Genomic DNA, 21,831 nt, shown 5'->3' with positions numbered 1-21,831 from the left:
ACTACTATACCTAAGAAATGAGATAGACAGCAACACAATAATAATGGAGGACTTAAATACTCCACTGACAGCATTAGACAGGCCATCAAGACAGAAAGTCAGCAAAGAAACAATGGACTTAAACTGTCAGAGGCGTGTGAACCAGAGCAATGCCATCTTAAATAGGAGCTGGGTAAAATGGGGCTGAAACCTACTGGGCTGCATTCTCAGATGGTTAAGGCATTCTAAGTCAAAGGATCAGATAGGAGTTCAGCCCAAAATACAGATCATAAAGACCTTGCTGATAAAACAGTTTACAGTAAAGGAGCCGGCCAAAATTGACTAAAACCAAAATGGCGACGAGAGTGACCTCTAGACATCCTCACTGCTACACTCCCACCAGCGCCATGACAGATTACAAATGCCATGGCAATGGCAAGAAGTTACCCTATGTGGTCGAGAAAGGGGAGGCATGAATAATCCACCCCTTGTTTACCATATCATCAAAAAATAAGCATAAAAATGGGCAACCAGCAGCCCTTGGTGCTGCTCTATCTATGGAGTAGTCATCCTTTTATTCCTTTACTTTCTTAATAAACTTGCTTTCCTATAACAAAACTATACCTTAGAACATATAAATGTAATGAATATTTACAGAGCATTCTACCTAACAACTGCCAAATATACATTCTATTCATCAGCACACAGAGCATTCTCTAAGATAGACCATATGACAAGTTACAAAACAAGTCTCAATAAACTTAAGAAAACTGAAATCATATCAAGTACTCTCTCAAACTACAGTGGAAGAAAATTAAAAATCAACTCAGAAAGGAACACTCAAAACCATGCAAATACATGAAAATTAAGTAATCTGCTCCGAATGATTGTTAGGTCAACAATGAAATCATGATTGAAATTAAAAAATTATTTGAACTGAATTATACTAGTGACAAAATCTATCAGAACCTCTGGGATACAGCAAAAGCAGTGCTAAGAGGAAGGTTTATAGCATTAAATACCTACATCAAAAGCCTGAAAGAGCACAAATAGGCAATCTAAGGTCACACGTCAAGGAACTAGAGAAACAAGAACAAACCAAACCCAAACACAGCAGAAGAAAAGAAATAACAAAGATCAGAGCAGAACTAAATGAAATTTTAAAAAAAACAATACGAAAGATAAAAAAAACAAAAAGTCTGTTCCTTCAAAAGACAGACAAAATAGATACACCATTAGCAAGATTAACCAACAAAAAGAGAGAAAATCCAAATAATCTCAATTAGAAATGAAAGAGGAGATATTACAACCAATACCACAGAAATACAAAAGATCATTCAAGGCTACTATGAATATCTTTATACACACTAACTAGAAAACCTAGAGGAGATAGATAAATTCCAGGAAATATACAATCCTTCTAGATTAAACCAGGAAGAAATAGAAACTCTGAACAGATTAATAACAACCAGTGAGATTGAAATGGTAATAAAAAATTGGCCAACAAAAAAGAGCTCAGGATGAGATTAATTCACAGCTGAATTCTATCAGACATTCAAAGAAGAATTGGTAATAATCCTATTGAAACTATTCCAAAATAGAGAAAGAGGGAATCCTCCCTAAATCATTCTATGAAACCAGTATCACCTTAATACCAAAATCAGGAACGGACATAACAAAAAAAGAAAACTACAGACCAACATTCCTAATAAACATAGATGCAAAAATCCTCAACAAAATAATAGCTAACTGACTCCAGCAGAATCAAATAGATAACACACCATGATTAAGTGGGTTTCATATCAGGGATGCAGGAATGGTTTAACATACACAAGTCAATAAATGTAATACACCACATAAACATAATTGAAAACAAAAATTACTTTATCATCTCAATAGATGAAGAAAAAGCATGTGACAAAATCTGCATCCCTTTATGAGTAAAACCCTCAGCAAAATTGGCATAGAAGGGACATACCTAAAGGTAATAAAAGTCATCTATGATAAACCCACAGCCAACATTATACTAAATGGGGAAAAGTTGAAAGCATTCCTCCTGAGAACTGAAACAAGACAAAGATGCCCACTTTCACCACTTCTATTCAACATAGTACTGAAAGTGTTATCCAGAGCAATCAGATACAAGAAAGAAATAAAAAAGGCATTCAGTTTGGTAAAGTGGAAGTCAAATGGTCACTGCTGATGATATGACTGCATACCTAGAAAACCCTAAAGACTCATCCAAACAGCTCCTAGATCTAATAAATGAATTCAGTAAAGTTTCAGGATACAAAAATCGATGTATACAAATCAGTAGCACTGCTATACACCAAGCTGAGAATCAAATCAAGAACTCAACCCTTTTTACAATAGCTGAAAAACAAATAAAATACTTAGGAATATACCTAAACTGGGAGGTAAAAAAAACCTCTACAAGGAAAACTATGAAACACTACTGAAAGAAATCATAGATGTCACAGACAAATGGAAACACATCCCATGCTCATGGATGGGTAAAATCAATATTGTGAAAATGACCATGCTGCCAAAATCAATCTACAAATTCAATACAATTACCATCAAAATACCACCTTCATTCTTCACAGAACTAGATAAAACAATCATAAAATTCATATGGAGCCAAAAATGAGCCGGCAGAGCCAAAGCAAGACTAAGCAAAAAAAAGCAAATTGGGAGGCAGCACTTTACCCAGTGTCAAAATATACTACAAGGCTATATTCACCAAAACAGCATAGTACTGGTATAAAACTATGCACGTAGACCAATGGAATAGAATAGAGATCTCAGAAATAAAGCCAAATACCTTGATCTTCAACAAAGCAAACAAAAACATGAAGTGGGGAAAGGATACTCTATTCAACAAATGGTGTTGGGATAATTGGCAAGTCACATGTAGAAGAATGAGACTGGATCCTCATCTCTTACCTTACACAAAAGTCAACTCAAGATGAATTAAAGACTTAAATCTAAGGCCTGAAACCATAAAAATTCTAGACATTTGCTTAGGCAAAGATTTCATGACCAATAAACCAAAAGCAAATTCAACAAAAACAAAAACAAAGATAAATAGATTATACTTAATTAAGCTAAAAAGCTTCTGCACAGCAGAAGAAATAATCAGCAGAGTAAACAGACATCCCACAGAATGGGATAAAATCATTGCAAACTATGCGTTTGACAAAGGACTAGTATCCAGAAGCCACAAGTAACTTAAACAAATCAGCAAGAAAAAAAAATAATAATTACATCAAAAAGTGGGCTAAGGACATGAATAGACAATTTTCAAAAAGAGATAGACAAATGGCCAACAAACATATGAAAAAAATGCTCAACACCACTAATTATCAGGGAAATTCAAATCAAAACCACAATGCAATATCACCTTACTCATGCAAGAATGGCCATAATTTAAAAATAAAAAAAAAATAGATGTTGTCTTGGAGGTGATGAAAAGGGAACACTTTCACACTTCTTGTAGGAATGAAAATTAGTACAATAACTATGGAAAACAGTATGAAGATACTTTAAAGAACTAAAAGTAGATCCACCATTTGATCCAGCAATCCCACTACTAGGTATTGACCCAGAGGAAAAGAAGTCTTTATATGAAAAAGACATTTGCACATGCATGTTTATACCAGCACAATTCACAATTGTGAAAATATGGAACCAGTCCAAATGCCCATCAAAGAACAAGTGGATAAAGAAAATGATATATATACATATACACACACACACACACACACACACACACACACATACATATACACCATGGAATACTACTCATCCATAAAAGGAATGAAATAATGACATTTACAGCAACCTGGATGGAACTGGAGACCACTATTCTAAGTGAAGTAACTCAGGAATAGAAAACCAAATGTCATATATTCTCACTTATAAGTCGGAGCTAAGCTATGAGGACGCAAAGGCATAAGAAGGAAACAATGGACTTTGGGGACTCAGGGAGAAGGGTGGGAGGGAGGTGAGGGATAAAAGACTATATATATTGGGTGCAGTGTACACTGCTCCAGTGATAGGTGCACCAAAATCTTAGTACAACAACTGTGGAAAACAGTATGGAGATTCCTTAAAGAACTAAGAGTAGATTCACCATTTGATCCAGCAATCTCACTACTGGGTATCTACCCAGAGGATCATTTCTATGATTATATCATAGAATCATTTAGATAGAATTATAGAAGCATTTCTAGGATTCTACCATAGAAATATATTCTACTTTACTCAAAGATGTGCCTACAAGAATGTACACTAAAATGTTGTCCGTAATAGCTGAGATCCAGAATCAATGTACATGTTTATCTATAGGGACTTGGTAAGTTAAATTATAATTTTGTATGACAGAATCCTGATCAGTGATTAACTATCTTCATATATGTTGATATGAACGGATCTCTCAGTTTTGTCATTGGATAGAAAACTTCAAATGCAAAAGTAGTTTTCAAGGGACATATACATCCCCTTTATATCACACCTGTTTGAGTCAACTTGGGTTGCCATAACGACATAGATTGTGAGGCTTAAACAACATAAATTTATTTTTTACCGTTCTGGAAGCTGAAAGTCTGAGATCAAGTTGCCAGCATAATCAGTTCCTAGTGAGGGCCCCCTTCCTGACTTGCAGACAGAAGACTTCCCTCTTGCTATGTTCTCAAATGGCAGAAGGAAAGCAAGCAAGCTCTCTGGTGTCTCTTTATTATAAAGTCATTAATCCCAGGGCCCTACCCTGATGGCCTCAAAGGTCCAGTCTCCTACTATAAGCACATTGGGGGATAAGGCTTCAACATATGAATTTGTGGGGGAATACAATTCAGTCCATAACAGTACCTTATGCATATTATATGTGTATGTATTTTTCCTTTATATCTCTACAATAATTACAGCTACACGTGCATACTTGCGAAGTTTCTGAATAAACACAAAATATTGCTTACGGCTGTTGTACTAATCAGTATAATGGGACATCATGTTTATTAAGCATAAATTTCACTTTTCTCTGCATCTCTCTGAAATGTTTTAATTTATATTATTTATGCTTTATTTTATAACAATAGTAAGGAACAACAAAATAATAAAAAACAGTTATAGTCTCTGCTTGAAATGTCATTTAACCTGAGGTGACTGAGACTTAGGAAGAAAATTCACATTGTACATGTGTATTAAACTTTATTCAGATAAATAGTCTCTAAGAAGACAAAAAGAGACAACACACTATGAGAATTCTATAAATATTTAGGATGATAATTTATTAAAAATTATAGAATATTAATACCATTAATAAGCATTTTTATCTAGCTCATTATATATGCTAAGTTATTCACTAGATATAAAAAGAGAAGCACTTAAAGATGTCTGTCGTCACGTAGTTTAGAATACAAAATAATGTTTTGTGAACCAACAATTGTACAAACTACAAGTGACAAATCAGTGGATGAAGACTTATACAAAATATTATACAATTTAACTTTAAACTCTAATATTTCAAATTGTTCAACTTTGTTCTCTACTCTTCACCACAGCTTGATTTTGCTAACCAGTCTATTTTATTAATTGAATTAAATGTCTAATTAATTAGTATTAAAATATAAAGTAGTTTTGCTTCTTTTTCAGAAAAGAAATTACTCATTATGCCCCCATGTGAACATAGGAGAAAGAGAAAATGTTTCTTTTCTCTAGAATATTTATATACATGGAATTATCTCTGAATTGTCTTTTGCTATAAAAGTTAAGAATTGTTTTAGCCAAACTTGTAAATACTTAAAGATGAAATGCAAATATTATCAAATAAATTCCGGCACTCCCAAATGCAGTGATTCTGAAATATCTAGAATTAAATCAATTTAAAGTAGGTTGATAAGTTTATTTCTTAAAAATGCAAAACTTCTGCATGGAAATATTTAACCACAAAACAGAGTGCCATTACTACGTGTTTTACCTTGAGATTTTGTGGGATAGACAAGAGATGGTAGCTTTCAAATGTCTAATTCATAATGAATTCTGAAGCCAGGAATGAAGTAACAAACCCTTCAGTACGATGAGACACCTCCTTCATGATAGCCTTCAGTGATTTACAGTTTAAGAGCTAATTAGAAGCAGGTTTAAATATACATTTCTTTATCTTAGCCTTAAAAACGAGAACAGAGTCAGCTTTTTGAGCTCTAGCCAGATGCTGATTTTATAACCTTAGCTTTGTAGGCTAACTGCTAACAGCTCAGGAACTGAGACTTTCAAAGTTATTTTTAGGACAAATCAGTTAATGAGCAGGTACAAACTTAAGCATAAGTGAGCAGCAGGGCAGAGGCATCCAAATGTCAGGGAGAGTCTCAGATGGTAAGACAAATTATAATTATTTAATCCAGTTATGGACAGTGGTGAATAAAAATGAATCATGGCCAACTGCTAACCAGTCAAAAGGTTTAATTTTTTATGCATAGACAGAGAAATGCACAGAAAACATCAACACACAATGCATGTTAAAGTAGCTTTTTCTTGCTGTCTTTCATGCAGACAGAAAACATAGTTTTCTTTTCTTTCTAGAGCTTCCCCCATTCTACCATGTTAGCTCTCATACTTGTATTATAGATCGAATGAATACTGCATCTTTGTTTTGTACTAGCTTATTTGTAATGACAAGGCATTGAATAATCCTTCAACGTGTTATAGAAGGCTCCAAGAAATCAACACAATCATAATTCACTCCATCAGCTACCATCACATTACCAACCTCAGGGCCTCGCCTCCATCAAGAATTAATAGTCAGTGTCAGGGAAAGGCTCAAATAAATCAGTTAATTTGCATTGAGGAAATTACATTAGGTTACCAGCAACTAGGGAATGGCTAAATCTGGGGACAGAGCAGGAAATTTTCCCAAAGACATGTCTTTATAAAGCCTGAAACTTTTAGTTGCTACTCTGCTTGGTTTTCAAAGCAGAGTACGATACCAGGAAAGAGGGGATCAAGAATCAAGTGGCTTAGATAAGATGATTTTATCATTTTTTTCAAGCATGTCTTTTTGTACCTTGTTGTTGATAATTTACCTAGGAAGCATGTTATTGACCCAAAACTTCTTCCCAGAATATTTTTCTGAAAACGTTGCTCTTTACATTAAGGAAAAAAATATTAAAGTTATATTCTTCAAACATTTTACATTCATACAACAAGGTGAACTGATTACAGGCATTTTTGTTTTGTTTTATGGCTACCACACAACCACTATCACTGTTCCTAAGAATGGTAACGTAAGGTACTGTGCTCTGCCACCAACAGAAGAAGAGAAAATTTGTAACCCTGGAGGCTTCTTCCATCAAAACTACATAATTCTTCTCACTGCAAAGATACAGTAAAGAATGAGTGGGCAAGTAATCAAACTAAGTTTAACCAATCAACCCTCTCTCTTCAGAAACTGAATCATTAGGGGAGTGACTAAGACAAGAGAAAATTTGGAATTTGTTTATTCATCTTAACAATGTAGAAACAACCTAACAATCAGTGCCACTGAGTCTCTACAGCTTCCTTTTCATATCTGTTTCAAGTTTAGTTCTTTAGCCTTCATTTAAACTCTCTGAGCTACCTCATGTCCACCCATCAAATATATTTTAGCTTAATTTTGCCAAAGTCACCTGGTAGTGCTTGCAACCAAAGTACTTGCAATCTGAGACAGAGTGCTTCGGAGAATTAAAAAAAACTTAAAAATGAATTGTATGGTACTTCAATCAAAGAGCCAGGCATGGGTTTTGATTCTGGAGAAAATTTTTCCTTCTCCTTTATGGATTATTGACCGATGACAGCTAGGCGAGCTTGAGCTGATGTGCTCACCAATCCATGGCTTTCGTAAACGTAAGTGCAACTGATGATGATGATGGAGGTGGGTGTTTAATGGTGATTTCAATGGTCATTTAATGGCCAAACAGGTACAACTCTTGTCATCAAAAGGAAAATTTGTTTGTGTCTCACATCTGTCACCTTGAAATTTATCCAGGAGGGCCATAGAATGAAAACCGTAGATAGATCCATAATTTTTTTTCTTGCTATTTGATAATAAACAGTCCAATGACACCTAGAGTCATAAAACATAATCAGCTTAGGGTGATCAATATAATGCAATAATCAAAACTCTGAACATTATTTACAATTAAATATTATTTCCTCCCCTGGCAGGGGTCAACATCGAGCAGGCTACCCATTGCTTGGGAGGTTAGTTTCATGATCTTTTTCTTTCCTAACTCTGGTAGCAACCATGTTGCCTCAGCCATTCATGATGTTTTCCACCTGAATGCACATGGGAGAACTGCATTTCTTGGCCCCTTTGTGACTGGGTGCAACTGTGTCAATAATTGTAGCCAATGACCTGCAAGTAGGAAGTGGCATAAGTCACTTTTGTAACAGAATATATAATGGTTGATAAAGAACCCTCCAAAAATCTCTCCTTTGGACTGGGGGAACAGCTACATTCAAGAGAGTTATTCACCTGGGTCTCTTCTGAGAAGGCACTCCCTTCCCATCCTCACTTCGCATTCCATTAACCACAAGGAAATGTAATAGCAACAAAAAATAAACTGTTCTACTAAATTACTGATATTTTGGGCTGTGTCATTACACAAGGACAATGTAACCTCTCCTGACTAGAAATATGTGGCACTGGTTTAGGGACCACATAGCAAGCAATAGAGAAACTGCTATTAGACCCTGTAAAATGTCAGTTGAGTTAATAACTTAAAAGATATTTACTTAATGAATTTGTAGCTTGAAGGGAAAAGGTTAAAAAACAAAATATTACCAGTGTGTTTTCATTGTTGTTGGCTGAGTTGTTGGCTGAGTTTGGCAACTTACTGCAAGGAGGGGGGTCTGTCAGGAAATAATTTGCTGCTTTTAGAACAGGAATAAGAAATCAGGAGAGTCCTGAAATTTGGGAACTTTCAGAGCTGAAAAATGAAAATGCAACCACTTTTCATCAGCTACTAGAAAAAAATTAAACTGAGAAAGTCTTTGAGGAAACAATGACAATTAAAATTTAATTTTGTAGCAAGAATCAAATCAATAGTATAGTCTTCACATGCATTGCTAAAACCACAAAATAAATTTAACTAGATTTAGGACAAAGACCCAGTTGAAAATGTGGTGCCCAATTGCTTTGAATTGGACAACACGGCTCAGAGATATAAGATCAATGTGTGACTTTCCCAAATGACACAGGAATTTTCTCCCAGCCTCTATACAAGACTTGCAGCAGGGGTACCCCGTCTACTCTGCCTGCCATGCTCAGCCCCTTGTGGGAGGGAGCGCCCGAGTGAGTGAGTGCAGGATCCGGCCAGCCACTCCAAACACCGACAAAGGCTCAAGCTACCTGCGGGGCTCACAGCCAGACCAGGCATGTCACCTCAAGGGGAATGTGGCAGCACCCAGGCAAGGGTACCCACAACCCTGAAGCCCCAGCAGGGTGTTAGTGTGCTAATTAGCTCTTTTAATTGTGCTGTCCACCGCCCAATGGACATGGTGTGTTCACAGCTCAATAGGCCCCTGGCCCCATTGCGTGGGGCAGCTGCCCTCTGCTGGCAAGGGCAAAAGGGCAATGGGACAGCCTTTTGGGGTACCCACACTCAGTGGGTCCTGAGCTCTCGTCTGGCGCCCAAGAAGAATGAAGATATGCTGACAATTGAAGAGTGAGCAAGGCAGAGAGTTTTATTGAGTGATGAAACAGCTTTCTGCGGAGAAGCGATGGGGGCGGGGAGGGGTCTCCCTACCCAAAGGCTGAAAAGATCCCCCAGTGTGGCTGAGTCCCGGGCAGTCTTGGACACCTATGGGCTCAGAATAGAGGAAGGGCAGGCCATAGGTGGTACTGGAAAAGGCAACATTCAATTGGTTAAGAGGCCTTATTCAGAAAGAATCAATAGGGAAAGGGGAAGCAAACAGGAACAGAAGTTCTCACTCTGGGTCGCGGGCTTCATCTGGGACCAGCAGTCCAGTCTTTCAGCCTTCAGGCTGTTTTTTGAGCTTGAAGGTGGAGTTTCACCAGGGACCCGCCCCTATCTGCTTAGGCGTTTGTCTGCCTCCTGCTGCTATCACATAGATGTATGAAAAGCTCAAAATGCCGACAGTTAATTCTAGAGAAAGAAATAATCAAGAGTAGAAAAAAGCATAGAAATACAGCAAATCTGCTGGGCATGGTGGCTCACGCCTGTAATCCCAGCACTTTGGGGGGCCAAGGCGGGTGGATCACGAGGTCAACAGTTGGAGACCAGCCTGACCAACATGGTGAAATCCCGTCTCTACAAAAAATAGAAAACTTAGCCAGGCTTGGTGAGCGTGCCTGTAATCCCAGCTACTCAGGAGGCTGAGGCAGGGGAATTGCTTGAACCCAGGAGGTGGAGGTAACAGTGAGCTGGGATCGCACCACTGCACTCCAGCCTGGGCAACAGAGTGAAACTCCATGTAAAAAAAAAAAAAGAAAGAAAGAAAAGAAATATAGCAAATCTTAGAGATATATCTAGAGAAGAACTGAGGATATGGCCATTGCAACATGGAAATGACTGATACCAAATTGATTACGTTCTCATCTCCAGAAATTTCCTAAGTCATTTGGAAATTACTACTACAAAAAAAACCATCAGCCTTGTTTAAAAGAAATTGTGAATGCTTAAGACTGAAAATGACCTTTGGGTCTCCCACCACATGTTGGCAAGTTACATGTTGCAAAGTCTGCTTAACTCCGAGAAGTATTCTTTGTTATCCAAGAATACTGTAAAAGACACAGGTCAGATACCACCCAGGTATCTATCACAGAGAACACTAAGGGTTTCTTAGGGGGAGTGGGGGTACAAAATTAGGGCCTAAACTATTCCCCATCATCAGGAAAAGGGAGCGTTTAAAATATGTTTGTAAGTCTGCTATCGGCCAGACATTTTACAAACAGGATTGTTTCCTGTGGTTATTTTGTCCCTGTTTCATTGTTGTATTTTGTCTGTGTGGGTAGCAGAGAAGTTGTTCTTCTTTTTCATTGGCCTCAAAGTCAAGAGGAAACATATCAGACCTGATACTGAGACTATTAGTCATCCCCCAGCAGTTTTAGAATTAGATAAGGCTTTGAGGTTGTATCTGTGAGGAAGAGGGTAACATGTTTTGACTGTGAAAAAGAGAGTATATAAATTTTTAATTTTGGCCAAAGGGCAGGTTATGGCAGTTGTTAGTGATGTTTATCAACTGTTTCTCACTCTCAATCTTCTGTATATAAGGTGGCATTGCTCTTCCTGGAATACTGTGATTGGCTGGACCACAGGGCTAGTTCTGGACAGGTTGTGAGTGATAAAGTGTTGGCATTTAATTGTTAATGTGAGATCCTCCTGAGTCTCTTTTCTGTGTAATCTGAAATGTTTATGTAGGTACAGCTTCACTGATCTATGTTTCCAAGTACTGTAATAAGCAGAGACTTCCTGTTGACTTGCAAAGGGCATATGACATAAATGAAAAATTAAACTTTTTCTTTTAATCTAAGAAGATTTAAGATTTGTTTGTTGTTGCAACTCACCTAATCTGACTGATACATGTGGTTTTTGGCTCCTTGGAATTGAAACAGAGAAAAGGAAGAGGGAAAGAAGTATGTAAACTTATTATTTGACCATTGTAATTACAGAATTTTACAGCCTCTGAGCATGGCTACTGTTTAATTCTGATTTTATCCTTTGGGGGCTTTTTGGGAGATTCTTTAGAAATGCCCTGATGTACTCCTGTTACCCTCGTACTTTTGCCTTGGGTGGCTGCTTTTGCATCCACATCAGCTTCAGGTTTCCTCTAGGGCCTACCTACACAGACTTTCCTTGTTGGGCACCCAACATTCTGACAGAAGGCATTTTGGAAAGGTCCCATATAATAAATACCTGCATTCTCACTGGGTTTTGCACAACCCATCTCTGGAGGTATTGCACTTTCCTCCACCATTACCAGGTTAATCTCTTCCTCCCTAATGCATCAGTAGCTCCCTCTACACTGTGGCCTCGGGCTGTTCCATCCTTTAGATACTTCATACATGCACAGATAACCCTACCAACATTTTTCCACAATTCCTGGGGCACCAGCCAAGCTTTCAGAATTGTCTTCTTGAAGGGAGTGCACACAAGAATTGACATTAGAAGTGAACACTTCAACCTGTCCCTTAAAGAGGAATGAGTGAGAGTCAAATCACTTCAGCAACTATATCACAATAAATCTCTTCAAAAGAATCTCTTCCTTCAGCCCTTTTATTGTCTCCTTTGAATTTTAGAGCTGCCCAAGGAGTATTTTTTGGCATACTTTGAAACCATTCATACCTTTCTTTGGGAATTCTTTATCTATTCTATCTATTTATCTATCTATCTGTCTATCTATCTATCTATCTATCTATCTATCTAATTGACATCTAAGTTGAAATTTTAATTTACTATTTCCTCAAATAATAATAGTAGTATCTATCCTTTATTGATCACTTAGAATGTGCTAAACACTACACCAAACATTTTACTTTATATCTGTTATCTCTTTTAAGCCTCATAGGATCTTTAAGAAGCTGGATTATTATTTCAAATTTTAGATGACAGCCCTGAGGCTTGAAGAAGTTTTGTATTCAATTGCTAAGTGATTTTGTTGTCGTTGTTGTTGAGCTATATGCTACATTAACTACTATTAAGTGGCATGTATATTAGTTGATGGAAAGAAATATAGGGAAACAATTTGCCACATTTCTGTATGGGTTTCTATATACTTTGGATATGATTTTAAAAGAAAATAGTAAACTTAAAATTGTCCAAAGTGCTTATGCTTACTTATGCTTAACTCTATTTTACAAAAGTTTAAACGTGGTTTCACTATAGGAGTGAAGATCTATCGGCATATTTTACTTCTATTTTTTCTTGTACTGCTCCAAAATGGAGGACATGATATATCCATATTGAGAAATATCTATTGCAAAACTAAATGTTTTATCTCACTTTTAATTTTCTGGCAGAAGATTTTCAAAATGTATATACAAATATTCTCTATGTTTTCTCTATTTTGAGAACAGCTTGAAACCTTCACATTTCAAGAGAGTCTTTTCCTCAGATTTCTTCCTGCCACCACCTACCCTTCTTTTCTTCTCTTGTTCTTTTCAAGCTTGTTCTGTTCTTTATCTTGATACAATTCTTTGCTCTTAGTCAAGAGCTCTCTTATGGCACCTGTCATCCCCAATCAAACTTGAGAGCAGCACAGTAAGGGATTTCACAGGATTAAACTTCTCTTTTGAATATGTGAACACTTTGGTATTAATCGTTGATCTTGCAGTTAGTATGACTGCAGGCCAGCTGGCTTCCTCACTGAGCTACTTCATCAAGTACATGCTAACTGACACTTGAGAAAGCTCTGAACTTTATAAATGTGTGCCTTTAAGTCTTAAGCTGCCACTTAGCCCTGCAATGAGCAATCAGGCCCATTTCTCTATACCCACAACTTCAGCAGAGCTATTCTGAAGCAGCAAGCAGTATCCTTGAAGTTGAAGGATAACTGGCAAATATGTAGAGGAATAAATGTCTTCCATAATATTTGCTCTGAAAACTGCTTTAAAATAGTTTGGTTGGATCTATTGCTGGCTAAGTAGAGCTCCTTTTTGTTTGTCTAGTTTTTTATTAATTTTTTAAAAAGCATTGTATTTTAAAAAGTAAAGACTTCTCTTTTCTTTCCTATTTTATTCTTAGACCTACACAATGCAATAATTCACTTTAAAAGAATTTGATGTATTCCAAAGTATGCCAATATTTACATTGGTTTAAGTAATTTTTACTATCAAAATTTGAGTTCAGATAAATGACATATTTTCAGAAAGATACATGAATATATGGCACAAAATTAACAGGTAATATTTGCATTTTATTTTTAAATTAGTTGCTTCATCTTTTGAAGAGACATTCAAGGTCATAGCCCTAAGAAAGCTTTTCAGTATGTGATTGTGCTTCCATCTGTGCCTTGGAGACCACAGAAAAGGATCTTATCTCAGATTTCAATTCAAACAGCATTCTGAGCACCCCACCCTAACTTCTCTAAACCAAATAAACCCAGTCAAAGATGTTAAGAGATAAGCATATCTCTTTTAATTTTACGTAGATTACTTTTAAGTTTAAAGATGAACTGATGAAAATTTTATTTCAAATTTTACACACATACACACACACACACACACACACACACACACACACACACACAAACGAGCAATGCAAGGAAGGAGTATGCGAAACACATCCTTGGCATTTATGGTTACCCAGAACTACAGAAAGAAAAAAGATTTTATAGAGTATATAGAGACAAACAACTTGGAATTGAAGGAAACTGGTGGAAGGCTAGAATCAGGGAAAGAAGGGAAGCTTAGAAAAAAAAATCAAAATTTCTTTCCCATCCTCAGAGAAAGCTGTCTTGTTTAAAACACTGTTAGGAACGCTGTTATGCTATCAAAAAAAGTTGGCTTAGTATAAGAACATGGACCTTTCATGACCTACTAACCTTAATTTGTTGTTAAAATAAACAACTTTTATCCCATAAAAAGTGCTAATTTTTATTTTCTGTATGACTATCAGATTTTCTGGATTTCATTGAAAATTTCAAATCTTGGTAAAATGTAAGCCATCAAAAATGTATTTAAAAGTTATAACATTTTCTTGAGAGCTGTTTTCTTTGTGTTTTCTAATTCACATTCTCTTGCTGTTATGAAGAATACATAATGTAACCTTTGAAAAGGCTGAATGTTTGTACAGATACACCATGAGAGACTTATAAGGATCTACATTTTAGTGACAGTGAGTCTAAAACTTGACAGTGATTTGTATTAGAATAAAAAAGACAAAAGGCTAATGAGAGCACTGAGAAGAAGAAAAGTATAGCAAGGATTACTGGCCACAAAAATCAGTGTAATAATCTATACTGAAGTCCAAAACGTGGCAAAGAATAGGGATATTTCAGTCAACTCCTGTAGGCTTTTAGTAATAACATATTTACCCAGGACCCATAATATCAAATCTATAAAAAGAATAGCAATAAAAATAGCATTATTTTTTCCTTATAGTTATATATAGAGTTGACAGTACAATTTGGTGGTATTTGATGTTCATAGTTTTCTTCCAAAAGAAATGTTTGCTAAAATGCAATGTGTGTCCTTGACTAAATATTTCAAAATAGTTCTAGACAAAACAATAAATACCGTCTGCCATCATTGCTTACATTTAAGGAACATATTGTATTACCTTGAATAGGGTGTCTTGGAAAAGAAAGGGAAACTAAAAACAAAATGGCTCTCCAATTGAAAAGTATATACAAAATTTCCTTGAAATTGCATTGCTTGTTACCAAGAAATGTTGCAGGCTTATCAGAAAGATAGAATGTACAGAATCTGTGCCGGCATTTGGGTTTTAGGGATTCACTGTTCATTACAGCAAGTCATTAAGTATCAACTACAACAAAGCCATCTGTCTCATTGTATCTCTTTATACCAGAAAATTTGATGGTAGCAATAATAGACTTCAAAACAACTGCAGTAACTAAGGAAGATTAAGCTCATAAGATTGAAAAACAAAAAGGGAAGGCATTTATTCATGCATTCAACATATATGCATCAGAGCCCAGAATGCAGCACTATTCTAGGCACTGGAAATTCAACAGTAAACAAAATAGACAAATAGCCCTACCTTGAAGGGGCGTACAGTGGAGGAGGGAGACAAGAAACAGGATAAGTAAAATATATAGTTTTTAAAAAAATAGACATCATTTTAGCACTCTTTGTCAAAGGCTTGTTGACTACATTTATGTGGGTTTATTTCTGGACTCTATTCCATTCTATTTATTTATTTGTCTATTCTTTTGCCAATACCACACTGTCTTGATTGCCATAGCTTTATAGTAAGCCTTGAAGTTGAGTAGTGTCCGTCTTCCAACTTTGTTCTTTTTGAATGTTGTGCTAGATCTTCTGGTTTTGTTTTTGTTTTTGAGACAGAGTCTTGCTCTGTCACCCAGGCTGGAGTGCAGCAGCACAATCTCTGCTCACCGCAACCTCTGCCTCCTGGGTTCAAGTGATTCTCCTGCCTCAGCCTCCCAAGTAGGTAGGACTACAGGCATGTGCCACCACACTCGGCTAATTTTTTGTATTTTTAGTAGAGACGGGGTTTCACCATGTTAGCCAGGATGGTCTCAATCTCCTGACCTCATGATCCACCCGCCTCGGCCTCCCAAAGTGCTGGGATTACAGGCATGAGCCACCACGCCTGGCCAATCTTCTGGATTTTTTTAACCTCTCCATGTAAAATATAAAATTAGTTTGTCAATATTCACAAAAATTGTGATTCTCTGTATTTCCTTTTCTGTCTTTCCAATTTTGGGGACAACGGTTTGCCCTATAACCTCACTTCTCCTACAGACCTAAGAAGAGTTGTTGATTTTGTAAGTTGTCCAGCATTTTGTTGTTAGGATGGAATGGCAACCTCTAAACTTTTTATATGCCATACCAAAATTGGCAGTACTTCAGTTAATATACAACTTTTTAGATAATGATAAATGTTAAGAAGGAGGAGAATAGGCAACGTGTTTGGAGAATACAAGCTTAATATGTTAGACAGAGTGGTCTGAGGACACCTTACTGAGTAAAGACCTGCATAAAAGGAGAACGGAAGTCATGTAGACATCTGAGGAAGGACTTCAAACTGAGCAAGTGTAAAGCGAGGAGGCCAGGTCAACTGTGACAGAGTGAGCAAGGGAGAGGATACTAGGAGGTAAGGTAACAGGCAGTGACCAGCCACACGTGTATGACTTTACAGGTCCTTCTAAGGGCTTTTGGATTAGGTTTGTGTTGGGAGGATTTTAAGCAGAGGAATGACATGACTTTTGTTTTTTGTTTTTGTTTTTGTTTTTTCTATTTCAGCTACATCATTCTGGATCCTGTGTTGAGAGTAAGCAATAGGAGGAAAAGAGAAGGTGAAGGGAACTAGTTAGAAAGTGTCTCAGAAAACTGCCTTTTAGCTTTCCAGAAGCACCTTCCACCCTTTTCACCCTTTCTCTGCCCTAGGAAGCAAACCTGTATGCACTACATCAGCAGCTTTCAGGAGAACCTGGGAGATCAGAGGGAGGCAGCAGAGTGAGGTCAGAGTTTATTTCCTTTGCTTTACCCCATGAGTTTCCCTATGGCAGGTTATACTATTTAATAAAAGGTCAGTGACACTTTCAAATCTGCTAAATTTATTCAACTCTCTAACCTGGGTTTGTCACATTCTTCTCATTGGTATTAGTTTCCTGGGCTGTCATAACACAATGCCACAAACTGAGTGACTTAAATAACAGAAAGTTATTGTCCCACAATTCTGGAGGCCAGAAGTCTGAAATCAAAGTATCAACAGTGATAGTTCCTTCTGAAGGCTCTGGAGGAAATGTGTTCCATGCTTCTCTCCTAGGTTCCTTATAGCCTCAGCTGTTTCTTGGCTTGTAGCTTCCTTGGTTCTTTGTGTGTTGAATTTTCTTCCTTCTGTACATATCTATCTTGTTCAAATTTCTGCTTTTCATAAAGGCGCCAGTCATATTAAAGTGGAGCCCACCCTAAAAGAAACCTTAACTTAATCATCTTCCAAGACCCTACTTTCAAATAAGGTCACATTCACAAGTATCCAGGCCCAGAAATGAAAAGAGTCTCGCTGTCACTACTTCCAGTTCCAGTCTCTTTATACTCAAACTGATATGGTTTGGCTGTGTCCCCACCCAAACCTCATCTTTAGTTGTAGATCCTATAATCCCCAAATGTTGTGGAAGGGACCCGGTGGGAGGTAATTGAATCATGGAGGCAGTTGCCCCCATGGCATTCTCATGATAGTGAGTGAGTTCTCCCAAAATCCGATGGTTTTATAAGTGGCTTTTCCCCCTTTCCTAGGCATTTCTCCTTCCTGCTGCCTTGTGAAGAAGGTGCCTTGCTTCCCTTTTGCCTTCTACCATGATTGTAAGTTTCCTGAGGCAACCCCAGGCATGCTGAGCTGTGAATCAATTAAACCTCTTCCCTTTATAAATTATCCAGTCTTGAGTATGTCTATATTAGCAGCATGAGAATAGACTACTACACATACCTTTATAAAATGTCTTCATAAATAAACTTTCTAATTAACATATTTTAGTATGTTATCTGTTTACTTTTGGGAGACTAATTAATTAAAAGTCTGTTACAATAATCTAAAAGACAAACAATGGCAGCATGCTCCAGAATGCTGGCAATAACAGTGATGAGATGTGGTCACCATTCTGGATATAATTTTAAAGATGAGTGTATTGTATTAGGGTTTTCCAGAGATATAGAACCAATAGAATGGGTAGATATAAATAGATTGATAGAAACATAAATATAGATATTTTATCTATAACATAGATATAGAAATTTTTATCTATATATACATATGTTCACAGATATATTGATAGCCTGATATATAGAATATGTATACATACATATATAAAGAGGACATCTATATATACAAATCCAGATATATTTGAAGAAGAATATAGGGTTTGACAGCAGAAACTAAGTCCATGATTGTTGAACTGAGTACCTGGAGGAATGATGCTGTTGATTACTGAGCTGGAGAAGGCTGTGAGAGAAGCAGACTGGGGAGAAGTATGATATCAGCTCTCATCTTTGACTATGTGAGTTTAGAGATTCTCGTTTGTAACTAAGAGCATACATCTTGGATACACGTGTTTGAAGTTTAAGGAGAGTTCTAACTGTTGTTGAACATCTGGGAATGATCAGTGTATAGATAACATTTAAAGTTATCAGTCTGGTTGAAAATCGGAAAAGATTTAAGCATAGACAGAAAAGAGATTCAGAGATCTAAGACTGCAAAGTTCTTAGGTCAGGGAAAAGAGTAGCAACCAATACAACTGACTGAGAAGGAGCAGCCATAGAAGTATACGGAGAACTAGGAGGTTTAGGAGTCAGAAAGGAAGTGGAAAGGTGTTTCAGGAAAGACGGTGTTCAACTCTATCAAATGTCTGCAGTGGTTCAGATACAATGAGTTCTGGGAATTGAACACTGGATTTAATTAAAGTTTATGGAAATGTGAACCCTGACTATTGGAGACAGGTCTCAGTTAATTTAGAAAATTTATTTTGCCAAGGTTGAGAACATGTGTCTGTGACACAGCCTCAGGAGATCCTGATGACATGTGCCCAAGGTTGTAGGCGAACAGTTTGGTTTTACACATTTTAGGGAGACATGAGACGACATCAATCAATATATGTAAAATGTATGTTGGTTCTGTGCAAAGAGTTGGGACAACTCAAATCAAAGGCAGGACAACGGGAAGCAGGAAGGGGGCTTCCAGGTCACAGGTAAGTGAGAGACAAACTTGCATTATTTTGAGTTTCTGATTACCCTTTTCAAAGGAGGCAATCAGATATGCATTTATCTCAGTGAGCAGAGGGATGACTTTGAATAGAATGGGAGGCAGGTTTGCCCTAAGCAGTTCCCATCTTGACTTTTCTCTTTAGCTTAGTGATTTGGGGCCCCAAGATTTATTTTCCTTTCACAGAAATAAGCCAGAGCTAGAAACAGGTAACACAGATTAAGTCTTGTGCACAGCTTGGCCTATAAGTTATGCTACTTGAAAACTATGGAAGTGATGTGAGAAGGGTTGAAATAACTGTGTCACGTGCAGTTTACAAGAGATACCTGTTACTGTCAAGTTCAATTTATGTTATTTGAAAGTTATTTATTTACTTTACTTAGCAGTAGTTTATCCTAGGGAGTGGAATTGGCTGGAGGGTAAAAGGAGTTTAACTATACTATTTTTACAAAGGTCTATATCGTTGAGAAGTGTTATAAGAAAATTGTGTAATTAAAAATAAAAATATTTTTGTAATTAAAAGTAAAAATAGCACATTCAGAAGTTTACATGGGGGAAGAGGGAATCAACTTCCAGCATGACAGTATAAGGAAGTCTGCCAACCCACTCCCTGGTGAAACTGGGGAAAATTATTTTTAAAACAACTATCTAATCTTACTTCTGATTAAATCCTACGGGAATAATTCTTAAGGCAAATAGAAAATGAGAAACAATGGTAGCACGATCCAGAATGCTGGCAATAGTAGTGATGAGATGTGGTCATTTCTGGATATAATTTTGAAGATGAGTGTATTATATTAGGTTCTTCAGAGAAAAAGAACCAATAGGATAGATAGATTAGATAGATTGATAGAAACACAGATATATAGATAAAAATATCTATATCTATCTATATATATACACATATGTACACAGATATATTGGTAGCTATGTACATATGTATATGTAGCTAGAAATAATATCTATAATTAGATATTATCTAATTATCTAATTATAGATATATCTAATTATATATAATATATATCTATAATTATATAATTAAATATTATATAATTATTATAGATATTATATATAATATATAGATATTATAAATGATATCTATAATTAGATAATTAGATAATATCTAATTATAGATAATTAGATAATTATAGATAATTAGATAATATCTAATTATAGATATCATTTATATCTACCTAATAAAATCTGTGGAAATGTGGTAAGGATGGCAAGCATCTGGTAGTTGACCAAGACCTCTTTCTCCTTCCGAAACAGGAAATTTTCCCTGACCCCATCATGGGTCTCCCAACAGGAATATCTTGCTACTCAGCCCGCAGCTCTCAACTCCTTGCAGAAGGGGAAGCACACAGGTGAGTTTCATGCACTTCCCTGTGAAGAGACCACCAAACAGGCTTTGTGTGAGCAACATGGCTGTTTATTTCACCTGGATGCAGGCGGGCTGAGTCAGAAAAGAGAGTCAGCAAAGGGAGATGGGGTGGGGCTGTTTTATAGGATTTGGGTAGGTAAAGGAAAATTATAGTCAAATGGGGGTTGTTCTCTGGTGGGCAGAGTGGAGGTCACCAGGTGCTCAGTAGGGGAGCTTTTGAGCCGGATGAGCCAGGAGAAGGAATTTCACAAGACAATGTCATCAGTTAAGGCAGGAACAGGCCATTTTCACTTATTTTGTGGTGGAATATCATCAGTTAAGGCAGGAACCGGCCATCTGGATGTGTACGTGGAGGTCACAGGGGATATGATGGCTTAGCTTGGGCTCAGAGGCCTGACATTCCTGTCTTCTTATATTAATAAGAAAAATAAAATGAAATAGTGGTAAAGTGTTGGGGCAGTGAAAATTTTGGGGGGTGGTATGGAGAGATAATGGGTGCTGTTTCTCAGGGCTGCTTCAAGCGGGATTAGGGGCTGGTGGGAACCTAGAGTGGGAGAGACTAAGCTGAAGGAAGATTTTGTGGTAAGGGGTGATATTGTGGGACTGTTAGAAGAAACATCTGTCATTTAGAATTATTGGTGATGGCCTGGATATGGTTTTGTATGAATTGAAAAACTAAACGGAATAAGAGAAGGAGAAAAACAGGTATTAAAGGACTAAGAATTGGGAGGACCTAGGACATCTAATTAGAGAGTGCCTAAGGAAATTCAGCATAGTCCTGTCAGCAAAGATTATTTATTTACTTCAAGAGTTAAGAGTGGCAGTTTGGGGATAGCACCAGGAGATATCAGCTGTGATGGCTTGGAGAAACAGTATAAACTGGCAGTGTAAACAAGAGCAGGGCATGTATGAGTAGTTGAGAACGGTGAATAGGAGTATGACTAGACAGAAGATAGGAGGGATGACAAGTTTGTTGGGGTCACAGTCTAAGTTAGTCTGGTGTCTGGAATGAGACTGGGGCCTAATAAAAAGGAGCATTTATACAGGAGCTTAAATGGGCTATACCCTGTA

The sequence above is a fragment of the Gorilla gorilla genome, chromosome 4 (assembly GCF_029281585.2).
Source record: "Gorilla gorilla gorilla isolate KB3781 chromosome 4, NHGRI_mGorGor1-v2.1_pri, whole genome shotgun sequence".
NCBI lineage: Eukaryota > Metazoa > Chordata > Mammalia > Primates > Hominidae > Gorilla > Gorilla gorilla.
Note: the sequence above shows the minus strand (reverse complement) of the source record.